Below are 17,246 nucleotides of genomic sequence, written 5' to 3'. Positions count from 1 at the left end.
CAAGAGCAGTTAAAAATCCTATTCAGGATGGAAACACCTTTTTACTATCCAACGTCATTTGACAGAACCGGCAAGGCATCTCAAGTCTGGGTCTTTTTTGTTGGCAGAAATCAGTTTTTCAGATCCCACATCTATAAGGCTTACTAGCTACAAATGCTTCTTCTGAGGACAGAAGAAGCATAAAGCAAGCAGCTCCCCTCCCTCCCTCCCTAATACATGGCATGCATGCTCCAGAAATTAATCATGAACTCTAGCTGCTCCTCCCATGAGGATTTTCCTTTCCATAAAACATGTGATTCTGGTCTGTACTTTGTGCATCAAATATTGGAACAATACCACCACCACCACCACCCCCCCCCCAAAAAAAAAAAAAAAAAAGGAAAACCAAGAAATAAAACCTCCACACCTGACCTGCAATGGAAATTTCTGAAGTGGACAAAACAGAAAAGTACAAGGGCTTAAGAGCTGGTCCCTAAGCCAGTATGAGTGACTTGCCTGAAGCATAGCTGATAATCTTCCAGGTTAGAATAAAGCCAGCCCAGGTCACGACACTGCTATACTGCTAACATAGCTCCCTGGAGTTTGCGTGTGAAGCTGGCTCTGCTGCTGCTCAGTAGGATGTGCCTTCCCAGACAGAGCACCAGCCACACACCCAGTTCAAGGTATGCTGCAGAGAACTGATGGACTGGGACTATTCGAAGCAAATACATCTCTCTGGCTTGCTAAAGGGGAAAAGTGGGATGGAAATCAGAAAGTCAATCGGGGAACTGAAGGCAGGACCCAAAAAAAATTGTTGTTCAACACAGTCCTGCAGAACTCATAAGCATCCCATTTAGATGGCCTCTTTTGCCCAGTGTTAGCATCAGTCAGAATTATCTCACTGTGACAAAACTGTCCAAGTCATACTGAAAACAACAACAAAAGTCAGACTGTGAATCCATTACTGCTGTCTGCCAGAAAGCCTCATGTGTGATCACCGTCAGACAGTGAGATCTGCAAAAAACCTCGTCACTTAGGTACCAAAGCGCCATTTACGGAAGACCCTGTCTTCAACACTTCCGCTCCTAAGTCTTCTTGTCATTGTTGAAAAAGAAGATTCAAGGTATCCAAGTCGGTTTAGCGTTTCTCAAAGCACTACCCACTGAACCTACTGCCAGCTGGACAATCCCCGAAAACCAGGCACGTTATCTGCAAGCTTTCCAGCAAGCAGTTCCTATAAGCACTATACTGCAGGGCTGTCATAAGCTCACATGGGCACCATTTGGTGCAGTCAAAGGTTCATTATATTATGACCATGCACAGTGCTCAACAGGAGGCAGACACCACTAAGACAAGAGTATACCTGTTTTTTACTTTTTTCTGAAATATTTTTCTTCTGCTCTCCAGAAGTCAGATCCCTTACATTCAAATGGGAAAAAAAAAGTGTCTTACTCATCCTGCAAACTGCTGATAAAGCATATCTATCACGATCGTAACAGTCAGCGCTTACATAGCACTTTTCATCCTTAAAGCCCTTTGCAAACATACACTAATCAGATTAACCTTTTCCAATTAAAGTTACAGTGAGAGCTTTGGAAGACCCATCCTGACACAGAAGGGCTTGCTCTCCAGCTTGTTAGGAACTAAACCTGCTCTTGTTGCCAGGAATTTATCTGGCCAACCTGTAGCTAAGCAGACTGCCTGTGCACTCCTTAGTGTGTAGCTGCATCTCTGGATTTCAGCAAGATCTTTTACACTAATTGCAAAAGTAAGAGAAATTAGGCAGCCTTCACCTGTATCCTGCCCCAGTTCTCCATATGCACCAAAATTTTGTCAAAACTGAGTTAGTTTTGCATTAGATAGCATTGTTTTCCCCTCCAAGGTGAGGGACACTTCAAGGATTGAACTCTTAGATTTGCAACAGGGCAGAAACAAGATGCAAAACCAAACAGAATCCTTCCTTATTTTCTGCTGATTAGATGTAAGTAAAAGTAACACATCCCAGCCTTCCCAAACTAACCAAGTGCCAACCTTTACAGTCTCCAGACAACAGAACCATCCCCAAATTCCAAACCCCTGATTCAGCAGCTGATACGCTATATCCCAGCCGTAACAGATCTCACAGCCTGAGATTTGTGAGCCATGTGGCTTGTCCTCCAAGTACAAGGAAGCAGGAGACTAAGTGTGCTCTTTATGGGGCCAAATGCAATTGGATTCCAAAGCAAAGCACCAAGCCCTGTCCGGAAGAAACAGATTATGTTGGACAGACCAGCTGAAGGAAAGCGCAAAGAAAGGACTGGCAATCACTTCACCCAATTTCTAAATTATTTGAAAACAGACTGTGTCTAAACCTTAGATTTCATTGATTTGTAATGAAATGGTGCAATCCCTTCTTTCTCTTTTTCTTCAGCATGGATAGGTAAATACACCAACCACCAGTTTTACTACTACCCTCCCATACTGTCATGCCAAACATTTCTATTCTGATCAGCTGCCCAACCCTGCAGCACAACAGCTGGAAAAAGCAGTCCACAGGCATCCTCAAAGCCAAATGAAGACATAAATGATACCCAACCAGAATAACAGAAGAGCAATCCCTTAATTTGTTGTTTGCTGACCCCTCTGTCCAGGCCTCCTAAGCATCAATGCTCTACAACAACAAATAAACAGGAAATACTACAACTGCATTTACCTAACAGAGAAATGAACACACACAAATTATCTGCTACATGCAGCTTTCTGCAGAAGCATTTCATGAGCATTCATTTATTTGACCTCATAACACATTTAACGTCAGCAAAAACATTTAACCTTTTAGAAGTGGACAAAAAAATATTCAAGTGAGATGGTATCAGAGCACAGATTAACTGCAATTCCTGTTCTCAGTACTATGCTGAGAAGGCAAACCAAACTGATCTCTTTCCTTAAGGCAGAGGAGAGAATAAAGACTTGTGAGCTAAGATCTTGGTGGGAAACCAAGGTAAGAAACTGCCTTGAAAAAACTTCAGATAAGCTCATATATGGTAGCCATACTTTATAAAGGCACTACCTTCGTACAGCATTCAGCCTGGCAGTCTGATCGCTTGTATGCACTATCTACCAAGAGCTCTGTCCTCACTGTAGTAAGGGAGAGGAACGAAAAACAATAGGAAATGCATTCTTACACCCTATGAGCACAGCCAGCAGCTTGTGAGGACCCGTTCCTGTCTTGAATATCATCTCAAAATGTATTAAATAGGATCCGTGGCTCTCAGCAATGCAAAAACCAACCGCTGGTATTTTTTTCTGTCCTAGTAGCAAACACATTTGAATTAAAATACAATTTAACAGCTAACGGTGCATTCATTCTACTGTAGAACAAAGGCATGGGGATGATTTTAGGCTGTGCCTCTGGTTTTTCAGAATGACAAGTTAACATTCATCAGCCTTACTCACAGTGGGCATTAGTGGAGTCATTCCATTCACTTTAAAAACAAAAACTTTGATTACTTTATCTCTCTAACAGCATTGGGCATGATGATAAGTATCTGTCACCAGCAACATAATCCAGTATTTTTCTTTCATCATTCTTGAAGAGAAATTTATCTCTGGGATGGATGCACTCAAGGCAATGGAAGAGAAATCTGTGCACATTAATTAGTTCATGAGAAGTCAGAAAACTGGTTTAGACAAGAGGCAAGAATTGTAAGGAGAAAGCTTATCAATGTCATTTATTGTGGTTATCGGCGAGAGAATCAGCTGAATTTACTGCTTGCATGCACTCTGTATGTTAGGGCTGCTCTGCTAAATCCTGCTAAGTTTTAAGCAGATGCCACCTCCATGAAGGAAAAACCACAACACACATTTTGCCGCTCAGACAACTTTTTGGTTCAGTATTCACCCTCCACCTGTCCAACAGCCACTTTTCACATGAAGCTGTTAGCAATTCAGGAAACACAAATAAGGAGAAATGCCAAGTCTGTGCCAAACACTTGCTAGACATGGCTACTGCTTGTACAAGTCCATATGCCACAAGGGCAGAGAACAAAAACTATCACACACAAGGCTAATTTTGCATGAAACCCATGTGCAATGCTGCTCAGATGCAAACGTTCCTGTTCATCCTGGCGGGACAAACAACAGGTTTGTTGGGTCTGAGGGTTTGTTTTCTACATTATTTGATTTTTAAGATAAGAAACTTTAGTCAGTTAAATACTTATTAGAACACAGCAAATGCTACAGAAAGGTGCTTGTAGTAGCTTTGAAAAAGTCTATTTGGAAACGCAACCTTTCTTCTTTGATGTCTCTTGTCATTAATACAGAAAGAGCTAGAGATGTACTTATGCTGAGTGCAATGAAAGCACAAGAGGAATCGGGTTTGGAGAGTTCTCCTTTTCTACAGGGTCACAAACTGTAGCAGCCTCCATTGCTCTGGGGTCTTAGCGTAATTCTAAGAAAATGCCTGAGGTAAGCACGCTTACTTACCACCGTTTTCTTGACATGGAAACTGCCTTAACGTTGCTTAATGCGTTGCAGTTTGAAGGAGGAAGGCTAGTCTCTAAGGTGATATGCTGAAATTGGAGTCTGGGTTTAATGCCCAGTTTTGCCAGTCTTTCCTATGGAATAAAAGTTAGTGTCAGAATTTCAGGTGCCGAACCCTCAAGAGACACCTGGCACAACCAGGAAGCTTTCGTACTCTGATGATGGAGTACCGCAACAAAGGATCCCCGTTTGGGGCAGTCCTGGAGATCCTTACTACTATACAGGACTACAACAGCTTTGGAAAAGATGAAGCCAGATCATCTGAAGGTCGGAGGGTAGGAAGTACATTGTGAAAGGCCCTGAAAGAAAGGAGAACCATTCTGAATTTAAACATGGGATACAAGGGAAAGCCAAGAAAGGATTTTAAATAGCATACGGGTGTACACAATGTACCTTTACTCCTTCAGTATCAAGTTTCTGAAATGCACCAATTTCAAACACTTGATGACACTGCAGCTCAGCAGTACTAGCACGATCAACAAAAGTCATTACTGATACATGAACCGTAAGTGTCCTTCTCTAACGCCTGCGCTCCTTCAGGTCATTCTCCAAACCTTGCAAGCCCTTGGAGACAGAAAAATAACAAGAGAAATGGTGGAAGACGGCCGGCAGGAATCCTCTGCATTTACTTTTATCAGATACATGGACACAATTGCAATACAAATAATAGTATGGAGCAGGTTTCTTGCTTAGACCACCTTCAACCGGAAATATATTTATCTCCCTTTATCCTTCTGGATATCTCCTAGCAAGCCACTTCGTTTCTGCAGGCCCTAATTCTCTCTTCTGCACACTGCAGACAGCACCCTTCACGACTGGGAAGCACTTTATGATTCTGGGAAAAAGGATCTGGATGGATGGATGCAAAAGGTGATACTGATGGCAGCCAGTAGTGCAGTCCATTGCCAGGTAACCACTAGAGGGCATCAAAAAGAGAGTCAGCAAGAAGCAATTAAAGACTATCTGGCCACGGTGAATCAGGGACAGGCAGGACGCCAACCACGCTGCACCTGCCGTGCTCCACATACCGTAGCTGGCCTGTCAGGAAAAACATCGGAGTTACTATTCTGCTGAATAGCTATCAATACTGAAACTGTCAAAACTGTCATTGCAATTATATTAATTGCGTTTTCAAGGTTGGGGGTTTTTTTCTTCTTTTTTTAGAAACAGGCAATATATCAGTCTATGGTCTATCAACAATCTTCCCATCAAAAATAGACTCAGCACCTCTACAACAAACTTCCTGGTCCCTCTCTGATGGAGAGGTTTTCTATGAAGATGACGTGGAAGGCACATAAAAATGAGTTGAAAGTTAAAAGGAACAAACAGCAAGTCTTTAAAACTCACTTCGGGTTGGAATTTTTTTTAAGTCTGTCTAGCTTTGTCACTGTAAACACTGTTAATCCATAACTTACTAAAACCAAAGTAATGTATGAAAATCTTTTAAAAATTGTTCTTTCTATAGTTGATTTACCTTCTGTCAATTTGGAGATCAAATCAAATTTAAAAGTTTCACTTTCTTTTTTAAATAGGTAACATCCAGTACATTTTCAGGTTCTCAAGTGCAACCACGAGGTGAGAAGCAAGTCCAGAGGACACCTGCGTTCAAAGCAAAAGCTTTCTTGTGCACTGTAGTTCAATACAACTGACTGGAAAATGAAGGAACACGTTCAAGTAACTCAGCGAAGACGGTGCAGAGATGCTGCTTTCCTGGCTGCAGACCACAGAGACCAGACAACCATGAGAACTTGCTGACTTTATTTACAGATCTGAGGCTGGACTTGGACCATTCAGTGTCAGAACTCATCTCTCAACTCATCTCTCCCCGCAATTCAGAACAAAGCACACTGTTCAAAACAATCCACTCGGACACACCACAGACACCACTGGGAAGCAGGGAAGGGAAATAATTCTGGAAATTTTAATCAAATTCTTGCCTTTACAATTTCATCTCAAAAGGCACAGGACAGCTAGGACAGACATCATCTCACAGGGCTGGCTTCAAGATTTGTTACTTTTTCTGGGCCTGTCTCTGAAACCACATGAATACGGCCTGCAAGATTCAGCCTCTATCGAGCGAGGCGTGACTGACACCTCTGGCTGAAGTCTCTTCCCACTCTCCTACAAGTTGCCTGGCAGCAATATCTTTGCAATGCAGAAGAGCCTGCACTGCTGATAAGAAGCAGCATGGCAAGCATTATAGCTGCAAGCTGCCCAGCTTTGCTTTGCAGGTACGCTCCATCACAGCTGAATTCAATAGCCAGTTACAATAGATGCCAGTGTGTGCTATCAAATGCAGGAGGAAACATGCATGCAGAAAAGCATCACAGTCAGCCAGGACAAATTTGAAACAAGCCAGCACTTACTTTTGCTCCCACCAGCAAATCCCACTTGTGCCACAAATAAACAAAACCTGCAAGCTGAACTAATTTAAAAACACGAATGACTCCATTTCCTCCTCTACATTTTGTGAAAACTTATGCCAGCATCCGCCGCAATGGGGTAACAGTCCTTCGTCTGAATTGGCCAGGTTGATATGATGCACTCGAGTGAGATAACAGCAACGGCTCAAACACACTATAAGATGTAACTCCTCAATTCGTACCCATCCTTCTGCTCAAGAAAGCTACACGTTCAATGTGATGATCACATTTGGAGCCATAGATCAAGGACATCACACTTTGCCAGTATTACGCATATACAGCGTTATACAAAATGAAAGAAGACCCTCGTCTTGCTATTCTAGTACCACCCTGAACCAAAGACATCAAGGAAAAGCTCTTACCATCCAACTGACCAATTACAGACAAGATGGAAACACTCTTTATCTTCCCAACTTCTCTTCCTCATTTGTTTTAATTGTAGAACAATCTAGCTATCCAAATCATCTCATATCATTACTTTTTTTTTTGTGCTCTATTATCTTCCTTTTTGGCAAGTGTAGGTATGACTAGGATTCAATTAATTTGGTCTGCTGGATGGATCATCTGTTTCCCTGATAAAGGCTGGGTACTGACAGGGAACACGGTGAGAACATTTATCTACTGCAAGTATCCTTCCAATATCCTCAAAGTCATTTGTATTTGAAAGAAGGATCTGCCATAGCTGCCTGTCATGACTTACTATTTGCAAGCTCCCCTTGTGAAGTCCTCTAAGTTTTCATCTGCTCACAAAACCCATCTGCTCAGAGGGTTCTCTCCAGGAGCATCTTTTAACTAGCCTTGCACTGCCCAGAAGCACATCTGTCACAAGAGAGACAGTGACTTTATTTTTTACTCTGGTATGTTTGTCTCTTTTTCTGGGTAAAGCTAAGGCTAAGATGTGGAATTCTGATCCATCTCTGCCAGTAACACTTTTTATGCCAACAGTTACTATATTAACGAGGTACATACTTTCCGTGGCAGTTCAGTCATCATCCTTCTAGCTTTCATTTAGCAACCCATATGTCAAGGGGGCGAAGTCAGGTGAAGACTTATAGTTTGAATCTTCACATGACAATACTTTATAACTGAATCTAGTTTAAGATGGTCAAGTCAGCTGTTACCTTGCCAGCTTCTGTCATTAGTTCCTCCTGGATATCCTCACTAGCCTGCATGTTACTGCCAAGGTATGTGAACTGACTCACCTCTTACAGCTCTGTGCCTACAGACGCATGCTTGAACTGGGAGTTCCTGGGATTCTCGTTAAGATTTTTTTTCCCCCATGGTTAATTATTAACTCCATCTTTTTTTTGTGATGTTGGACAATCTGTTTTTAATAACATATTGCTTGAGCCATCCTTTAGTAATATTTCATCAGTGAAACTTCAATCTTCCAGAGTTCTGTGGCTGAGCTATGCAATGCCTAGGTCACACCACGCTACATTTTTGTCCTCATAATGAAGTCACTGCCAATGTGAAACCGGAGAAGCGAGAGTGCAGTTTTGACACCACTCTCCCTTCCCTCTCAGCAGATCAAAAAGTTCTCTGAAGGGCAAATTCAAAGCATCCTCGCTTTTGAAACTTTTAATAGCCTTTGCTTGACGCTGGGAGTTTAGTTCTGTACAAATCACAATGGCAGTAAAAAAAAAAAGTCGAAAAGCTACATATTTTTGTAAGTCAGCAAAACATCACACCTTTTAACATGCTATAGCAACACTTGAACAGCTGTAAAAGAAACGATCTCTAGTTGGACGTGTAAGCCTGCACCAAGAGACCGGAAGGCAGCTCTTATGGGTTGCATTCCCATAACGTCCAATGACTCACATTGCCTGGCACTATCATTTGTTAAAGCAAGAGTGAAGCAGGGATAATAGCTATTTACTAAAAACAGAGGAGTGTGATTAGCTTTAATTAGCATTGTCAAGTGACTTCAGATTGTCAGGTACAAGATGTGGGAGAACTAAGTCTCATTAATTATGTTATTTCCTGCAGCCTTAAGTGGCTTGGCCAGTCCAGTGACACTTCCGGAGACGAAGCTGCTCCCAATATCCGATACATCCCATATCAGCGGGTGAAAACACTGTCAGACAGACCTGGGAGACGTGGTTGTTGAGTAGAGGGTCACAAAGCCAGAACGCAAGAATAATCAGCTTATTATGTACTGCGAGACAACTACCTGCCCTGACAAATGGGGAACAAAAAGGCAAATCGGACATGGTAGAAAACAGACTCGGAGAGAGAACCGACTGCCGTACTTCGCACAGGATGAAGAGCAGGGACCGACATGGGCAACAGGGAGCAAGATTCAGGCCCAGGACCCAGCACTCCTGAGCAGCAGCCCACCCAGAAAACTGTATTTCCTTCTCCCCAAAGATGACAAACTATAAAATGCCTTTGTTTTGGGAAAAAAGAGATCCAGATCCTCAGCTGGCATCACACCACCAACAGATGTGTTGATTTACCAGCTAAAGATATGTTCTGAAGAACTGAAAAATCCTTGAGTCAGAATAGCTCATTTGTTCTATGGACTCATCTTGGCTTCTGGAAGGAAAAGGAAACCTATCCTTAGCCTTCAGTTACTGCGATTAGATCTAGAAGACAAGACCTCTGAATTCACAAGCGCAAAAAAAAGATAACATCCCGAAGGACCAACTTACAGGTCTCCGTCAAGGAGCGGGGAAAAAAGGAAGCTGTATATTTTGCTGTGGTTTCAAAGCAATAAATACACTCTGCTACACCATTCTGCCTTGAACATCACTGATCAGCTTCAAAGCAGCTAAGATAACTGAACTCTCAATTTCTCCATTCCAGACTCCACTTTGAGATACCTCTTGAAGCCCACTGCTCTAGCACTTCATAATTCACCTCTAATGAAGACTCTGCTTAAGTTCAAGCAAACAAAGGTTTACCAGTTAATGACCGAAGCCCAACGAAGGCCTAGCTTTATTGGCATTTCTTCAAGTGGCTTCTGTGCACATGGTCAAAGCCAAGGCCGTGATGCAAGAAGAACAAATAAATGCTTTTTACTCCTCTGCAATCCTTGCAATGCTTGTATAGCACCACGCTACATCAAGGAGCTCCCACTTTCTAAACTGCTAGCCAGGACCTACACCAGAGTGACCAGTTCCTTAATTAAATTCTCTCTCAGCAACAGGTATTGAATCTGTGAGTCAAGGAGCCTTTGAGGGAATGTGGATTTACAGGTAGTGATGCTGTCTTCCTCAATACAACCCTGACTCAACTGCCCACACCAAACAGCAAAGAAAGGAAATCACTTATTCAAAATCCGTGGATCCAGAGGACACAAGGGACCAATACAGTTTTGCCAGTTATTCCCATCCTGGCGCCATGAAAGAGACACCTGCCAAGAAACCTTCTCAAAAAAAAAAAAAAAAGCAGCACTTGACAGCTTCATCAGATGAAAGCAATGTCTCTGCCCTCCCTACAGCATTCCCAACTTTAGCTTCAAAGCACAAGGCTCACTTTTAAATGGTCTTTCAGCAGGAAACAAGAATTAGGGACCCATCGAGAAAAGGAGAACATCTTAATTCTCTATTCAAGCACTGCCGTTACACAGCAAGCAATGTTTACAAGAAACCAGAGGCATGGATCCCAACATGATGAGATCTTAAACAAAATCAATGGGAGTGCTCTGCAAGAATGAAGTCACAAAATACATCCTTTCCAGGCAGAATCCTCTCATGGATTAGAAGCAGAGCTCGCTCAGTATCTGCTTGTTTACAACCGCCTAACTCAGCAAAGGCCTCTCTGTGCTACCCAGCATAAGCTTTAAGTAATTGTAAACGCATTAGCAGAAAATCCTGATCTGGAGCATGTAGGAGGCCCCAAGGAAGGCAATGTCAGGAAGGCAGGTGTACCGTCCCACCCCTTGCTTAACTGCTGTCTGCAAGCTAAGAACACTAGTTTGATGGGCCTTCCTCTTTCTGTATTTTAAGACACAGGCCAGAAAAAAGCAGGGACATATCCTCTCCAGTAAACTGTGGAGGAAGGGGGAGGAAAATTCAACTTCTTTTTCTGTGTCATTAAAAATCACATTTTAAACTGGACTATTTCAAGTTCTTTTGACTTAAAAAATGAGCATTATAATCTCAAGCTATGGACTCATAGCTCGCTCCGTGCCTACTTCATCTCAAACTTCTCTGGCTTTTCTGGATCAAACCCAAAGACTTCTGTGGAGAAGCACAAGACAAAGGACCCTTGGCATCTCACCTTCTGACCCCAGACCTCAGCATCATGCTCCCCAGAAGAGGAAGCTGCTACACTCTTAACCAGAGGCTAGAGCAACAACACAGACCATCTGAGTTACTCCTGCTCCCTGGGGGGGACCGGTTTCAAGGCACCACGTGCAGAAACTGCCTGCCTTTGACACGAAGCATCACGTAGGGCTGAGGATGCCCTCTCCACAGGCTGATCCAGACACCCTGCAATCTCTCTTTTGCCACACCAGGCATGATGTCACTGCTGTAGCACAGAGCCACAGCCTGCAGCTGGGAAAGGCCTGGTCTCCAGGGACTCCAGCAGCAGTGTTGGTAAACAGAGCAGTGGCAGGGCACTTCTGCCTGGTCAGCAGCCAGCCCTCCGGGCCGCGCTGGCAACGGTTCAGGAGGTGCCCCCAGAACCCGGGTGAAGGTGCTGTACCTCTCCCCGTGTCACAAGCCTAAACCTCACGCACACCTTCGCGTGGGGCACGGCTCTCATCTGGGGTTTCAGGCTTTTATTATGCATTTACTTGCTACAGCGGGACGGTTAGTTAGGAAGGACCAAGCCCTGCTCCTCCTCCTCCTCCTGCGGTTACCTGGCACCGCCGGCCAGCCCCTGCCCCGCTCCCGCAGGTCCCTCCTGTTGATTCCCTCCCTCGCTGGAAGCGGCCGAGGAAAGGCAAACCCCCCTCGCCCCGCCTGCGCGCTGCCCCTTGGACACCCCCCCGGGGTCGGACCCGTTGCCCCCCCCGCTTCCAGCCCCTCGCCCGGCCCCGCAGACAAAGGCCGCGGCTCGCAGAGCCCGGCTCGCCCGCTGCCAGCCCCGGGCGCGCCGCAGGCCCCCGGCCCTCTCCCCCGAGGCGGCAGGGCTCCCCTGAGGAGAGGCCGCCTCACCGAGAGGCCGCGCCGCGGGGCAGGCGGCCCTGAGGGAGCGCCCCCCCAACCCGCGCAGCCGCCCCCGCTGCCCCACCGCGGGGGGGGGGGGGGGGGGGGGGAACGGGACGCGCCTGTGGCGCAGCTCCGCACGGCGGCCTTACCCCGGCCCCGCCACCCCCGGGGCCGCGCCGCAGCGCCCCGCCGCCCGGCCCTCGCCCTCCGCCGCACTCACTCGCCGCGGCGCGGCCGCCTCGAGCGCGTCCCCAGCTCAGACGGAACCCGGCTGCCGACGCGCACCAGGCAGCCCCGCAGCGCCCTCCCCCTCCCGCCGGCTCCCGCCCCTTATAGCCGCCCCCGAGAGCCTGCTGGCTCTGAGCGGCACCGCCGCGCGCCAATCGCCGCCCGCTGGCACATAGCAACACCCCGGCGGTTGGCTAAGGCCAGCCGCAGCCCATTTTTTCGCCACCAGTCAGAACGCGAGGCCGGCGGGGGCGCTCCCGCCCCTCCAGGAGGGCGCGCGCACACACACACACACACAGACGCACGCACACCCCACACCCCCCCCGCCGCCTGCCTCGCGCAGACAGCAGCTGGGGCGGCGGCAGCCAATGGGAGCGGCGCTGGCGCTGCCGGCGTGGAGCGCGCGGGGGGGAATAACAAACAGATGCGTTTCCCCTTAAAGGCGCAGGCGCCGCTCCCGCGGGGCGGGGGGGGGGGGGGGGGGGGGCGGGGACGGCCGCGCCTGCCCCCGGGGCCGCTGTGGTACCGGCGCTCCCCCACGGAGCAGGCCCCAGTGACGGTCCCGCGCAGCAGCAGCCGCCGCCGGTGGATCCTCCGCACACGCGTGCAAAAGCGGCGTCCTCCTGCGCGGAGGATGCGCGGAGCCGGGCGAGTGGCACTGCACCAGCCCTGCCGCAGCGCGCCGGGGCTCCGGCCCGCGCCCCTGAGGAAAGCGCAGCCCAAAAGCTGAGGGGCAAAAATTGTAGTAAGTGACCATTTGTTGGTTACTCAGACCCATAAACCCTCAAACGCCTCAGTTTTTCACAAAGCAGTTAATTTTAAGGTCTTTAAGATGCGACAGTCGGTGGGAGCACCCAGCTTCGGGAGGCGCTGGGAAACCCTGGGCGAAGGCGGGCTGTGGGGAAGGGCGGCAACTGCACTTCGTTTCTGTCTTTAAATGCCAAGGCAATGAGCCCGCTTGAAGTAAGCAGAAGGTAACGACGGCTGCCTGCTCTGGAGGTCGTCTGGAGGCTCCCCGAGGCTGAAGGCCTCCACCGACAGCCCTGGGCTGGCTCCTGGACTTCACCAGCACTAACCCGACTTCTTAAATGCGCTATAGGATGGCAGTTAGCATGAGGACTAATTGTAAATGAAAATATAATCTGTTTCTCCTGAAAATCTCTATTAGCTCCATCCCGCTGCTTACCATGGTTTTTTTCAGTGGTCACCTTGGCAGTCTTAGGCCCAAATACCTTCAGGCACGCTCAGCACAGACCAGGTACATACATGCACACATACAGATACGTGCACACAGCAGTGCACACACACAGAGCTAAGCCAGCAGAAAGTGCAAGGGCAAAATGAAATGCAATCACCTCAAAGCATTCTAATTAAGAGACAAGCAGCGCACGGCTCCCAACACGCTAATTCCAAGGCTCCTCACTGCACAATTTTCAGTTCCCGCTCACGACGGCACGTGCCGGGCGCACCCCTAAGTGCTGGTACCAGCAATTCATCACTGTAGAAAGTGGCTTTAATAGTGTTTTCTATCTGTTCTTACATCAAGGGATAAAAGTTATCTTATTAGCAGAAATGTATTTGCTTTATGAGTTTCTTCTTGTTCTAACATTCTACCACTTTAGCAAATTCTTAAGAATATTTTAAGCAATTCTCTAGTAACTATTGGTAACTGCAAGGGCAATGTTCTGTTCCATATGTTAAATATGGACTCTAATACACACTAAATAACAGGCACTACTATACTTCTATTAGTTGTGATTTTTTTATTATTATTATTACACATGGGTAGAAAAATAACCTTATACCTTGTGATACAAAGTAAATAACAGTTTTCTTCCACACAAGCAAAATACACCCCTCCAATCACATTACTAAAACACACATCAGCCAGCTAAGGGCTTCTATAGACCAGATTTTAAAATACAAAATGGTATTTTTTTCCCCAGTAAGCTAGTGGTACTACCAAGTACAATTTAACTATGCTGCTAACAAAGGTTCAAGCACCATGGTAGCTCCTAGCTACGAAATACACTCAAATGAAGAAGGAAATTGCCATGTTATCTTTAGACAGCTGCAAGAGCAACAGGAGCCTACTTTGCAGGCTTACTTTAAGCTGCTTCTTTTCTTAGATAACCGCCTTCCTCTTCAAGCCCCGCAGCAAGAGCTAGGACATCAGGTTTTAGACCATCTCACAGCACTAAATGAAGCCATATTTAACAGATCTAAGCAAGGTTATGGGCAGGAAGTGGTGAAAAAATTTGCTTGAACTTTAAATCACCGAGACTTCTGGAAAGTAACCACAAGTAGCCAGAGTTGAAACCATCAGCAAAATAAATTTACACATCATCAAGAAGCTGCTGCATAACAGTGAATTTTTTTTTTCCACCCAAAAGTGAGTTGTGCAGCAGAATTTTCAGTTTGCTAATAAAAATACATTATTTACAAGGAGAACGTCAAGATTTTTTACATCTAGAGAAAGCTCTCTGTTGTAATAAGCTTGCTTTAGGATGGTGGTTAATTGGAATTACATTGATGTAAATTCAGCATCACCATGGAAATCTGGGGGTTCACACAGCTTTGAAGTTGTAGAAAAATAAGACCCTAAAAAAGCCAAAATTTTTTCTGTAAACTATGACTTATGAAAACAGGAAGCTTTTTAGGGGTAACTGCTTCGTTAGCAGCATTTCATTCACTTTAGAAAAATAAAATGCTGGTTGGGTCCTCGTTACTTTCTCGTTGAGGCTTCAAGTCACATTTTCATGTTCGATTCTGCATTACAGAGTTTGGTTGCAAACTTTGCACACACAGCTTAATCAGTATCATGAAAACATTTACTGGGCTAAATTTTTGGGAAATTTATTAATTTTAAAAGAAATCTGAATTTTGGATCTAACCTAATTGACAGCTTAGCTTTCAACTGAACAGCTAAGCAGAATTTTTAATTTCTCTATTTGCAAACATCCATTTTTTGGAGCCTGAACAGCACAGCTAGTGCTTCCCTGCCCAGTGTCTGACATCAGTTTCAACTTTTGTTATCATTTAGACTAGAAAAGCCTAATGGATAAAGCATCACTGACTGGGGCTAACCTTTGCTCCTCCACTACCACAGCAATATTGAGAGGGGAGAAAGTATCGAATCACTCATTGAGATACTGCCTCAACATTTTTAGTGCTGCATTAGAATTAAGTGGTACTTAAAAATCTGCTAAAAATCCCAGTTTCTTAGCACTGCCAAATTTTATTTGTAGCTGGTGTTACTGGCCTTGTAATCAAGATACCTCACCTAATACTAGCTTTCTTCTTTATTTGTGAAGCGGGGATACTTCAAACTTTTCCAGAGACATCAGGAAACAACATCTTCAAGTACTGCAGATCAAAGAAAGGCACTTTCATCTATTAACAGCAGAGGTTTTTTTTTTTTTCCCCCCCATTTGCAGCATCACTGGTTTTGGTCCAACAACAAAACAGCAAGTGTTCCCCAGCGCTTCATCTTGTTCCCCCAAATCACCAAGATACCTGACGGTGAAGCTGTAAAACCCTCACTCCTCACAGCGTGCTGATCACTCGCCTTACTTCCCATCGCAATATTCCGCATCTTACGAGGAACTAGACCATCCGTAAACCCACCATCCAGCTTAACTAGCCCCAGAACCGTGGCAAAACTCAGAATCTGTAACTGAAGGAGCATCTACTTTTAATCCAGCTCTGCAGTGCAGTTTCCCCATCGGCTCTCAGTACTGGGAAGAGCTGTGTGTGGAGGGACAGAGCCCTGCCCAGAAACAGCAGAAATGAGCCGGGCTGTGGCGGCCTCCCGCGGCAGGAGGACGGGCAGGAACCGGCCCGGCTGACGCGCGGCTTTTGTTGAAGTTTTGGGGCTTTTGTTAAGGTTTTGGGGCTTTTGTTTTCGACATGCTTTAAGCGGGGCATTTCCACACAGCTGGGAAAACAATCGATTCTCCACGCAGGCAGGAAATTCCAGGGAGAAACCAGGATCTCTGAGATTTCTACCAAGAGCAATGATCTCGCTCATCAGCGTAGAGAAGCGTATCTGGAAAATGCATGAAAATAGCTGCACCTCAAGCCTTCTTGCTTTGGATAAACTGTGTTAAGCTCTTCTGAATATTCTGTTCGAGTACCAGGTCTTAGTACTGCAGATTTATGATAGGTTACACAACCTGAAGTGATCACAGACAAATACTTTCCATGTTAAAAACCACGTGAATATTCATTAATGTTTCCCAATTCCCTATTCTGGTTTACTATCCATTTAGAATGTGTAGTAAGAAATAAAATACTGCCCAGAGCAGTCTGGGAAATCCTCTCATCAGCTTGCCAAAATCCTAAATAGTTACTAAATAGTGTTACATACAAAAAACCCACTTCACCACTCTTACCTAATATGAAGCCTCGAGGCTTTAAAATTACACTTGACCTTAAAACCTAGTATTTAATGTAATTTAATGGAAATCCTGTAGGAAAGCTGGAAATTTACCTCTAGGACTAGAGGAAACGTTAACCTGCTTATCACGAGAAAAAGAAAGTGCTTTATTTATAGCAAACTATCACCCAACACAGGACAACACAACACTGTACAGAAACTTGCTACAAGTAGAATACCTGTTAATACGAACATACTCAAAACACAGCTAACTTGCTGTCCCCAATTCAGAAGCAGATACCTGTCAACTGTCAAAGGACTTTTATAATCCATAATCTATTGATCTTTCATTGATCATCCACAATCTTGTGCATAAGTCTTCTACAACAGCAAGCAGGTAGAAGACTCACTGTATCTGGGAGGTAGTTAATTAGAACAAAAGTGTCCTTAAGACATCACAGAAAGTATTTCAGGATAATTTAAGGGCCACAGTAAGGTAATTTTTTAAATTAAGTCTAAATTATCAGATGTTTACCATTTCAACAGAGACCAAACAGAAAACTTTGATTATTAACCAAGTGAAAAGAGCATATCAAGCCCTTTTACAATGAA

This window comes from Gavia stellata, chromosome 25 (assembly GCF_030936135.1).
Source record: "Gavia stellata isolate bGavSte3 chromosome 25, bGavSte3.hap2, whole genome shotgun sequence".
In the NCBI taxonomy this organism is placed as follows: domain Eukaryota; kingdom Metazoa; phylum Chordata; class Aves; order Gaviiformes; family Gaviidae; genus Gavia; species Gavia stellata.
This window is presented reverse-complemented; position numbering follows the sequence as displayed.